Raw genomic sequence first — 1629 nt, forward strand, 5'->3', positions numbered from 1 at the left:
ACGTCCTATCTATATATCTATACATCTTTACAGCTATATATATATATATATATAACGAACCAAAAGAAACAGCAAGCACTCCTCGACCACCCCCACCACCCTCCGCATACTCAAAAGACCGAACAAACAGATGAACCTCGCTATGTCGCGTGCGTCGGGGGATAATTCTACCGCTACTGCGCCGTTGACAAGCCGTGGTTTCGACACGGCTGCACCAGCAGCGCCGGCGCCGCAAGATGCCTCTCGCCATTCGCCGCTGACTAATCACCGGCCACGCCGCAGGTACCGGACTTGCTTTGTGGCACTGCCACCACCCACTCGGGTGGCCTTCATTGCGCTCCTTTTCGCTCTGGTATACGCCAGCCAGGGTCTCTGTGCGGGACCTGTCGTTGATGGCCTGGCTGATAGGATGGGCGGGACCGCCGTGGCAACGGCCTACGTGCGCTCCTGCGACGGAACTTCGCTACCCACGCCGCCTGGGTGCGGGCTCAAGCTGGTGGTGGATCTCACCCTCGACGACAGCACTCTCACCGGCTCCGTCTTGGAGACAGAGGTGATGGTGACGCACGCGCTGCACCAGTCACTCTTTCCCCGTGACGCGGCGTCCGATGCTGCCGGCACAGCTGCCACCTTTCTGCAGGTGTCTCTGCCTCCCATCAAGTTGACAGTGCGGCGTGGCGCGGTGCAGATGCGCTACGGGCTCACGTACCTACGCACGTTCCCGGCGGCGTTGCGAGACTCTGTGCGCGTGCTGAAGACGGCCATGTCGTGCGACGACGGCGTCACGCGCTGTCCCTCCTACATGAGCATGACAGGGACGCTTGTGTCGGCGCCGCTCGGACTGTGCTGCCTCTGCACCAGGGTGGAGTGCGCCCTCACAAGCGACTTGTGCAACGCTTCGATGCGCGCGCACTTTTGCTTCCGCACCGGCGCAGCCGGAATCACGTGCGTACAGGGCGAGGGCATCACATACAACGGATGGTCCGTGGGATCGTCGTCGCCTTACTACACGATCCACCTATCCGCGAGCGGGCGAGGGGTCGCACCGACGACGCTGCAGCTCACGACGGACGCCCCTAAGACGCAGGACAATGCGTCTGCTCTGCAGCTTCTTCGGGCCTCTGGTGTTTTGCCCGGAGAGTCGAACCCCAAGGTTGATATTTCCGGGCGCGTTCTCTTTGTCCCCTCTGCAGAACACAGCAGTGCCAGCCGCAACACCAGCACTGGCCCTGAGCGCGACGACGATCCGGCAGAGTGGATGTTGCTCCCGGCGCCGCTTGTCAGCATCTCCGGCAATCAGTGCGACAAGGTCGGCATCTCACCAGACTATTTCTACTCACTCTCCAGCGCTACGCAGTGCAACGCGCAGAAGGGGACGTGCGTGCGACACCAGCTGGCCGACTACCGTGCGGCGGACCTGGAACAGATCGCGCAGGGCGTAGGCGGGCGCTATATCGCCACCTCTCTCGGCACCTTCACGCGGCAGAGGATGGGGGAACAGGAGTTCCTGCTCGATCTGTTCCAGATGTCGTCGACGAATTCTCTAGATATCGCTCAATACTGACCATTTAAATCATACCTGACCTCCATAGCAGAAAGTCAAAAGCCTCCGACCGGAGGCTTTTGACT

Source organism: Leishmania mexicana, chromosome 20 (genome assembly GCF_000234665.1).
Source record: "Leishmania mexicana MHOM/GT/2001/U1103 complete genome, chromosome 20".
NCBI classification, from domain to species: Eukaryota; Euglenozoa; class Kinetoplastea; order Trypanosomatida; family Trypanosomatidae; genus Leishmania; species Leishmania mexicana.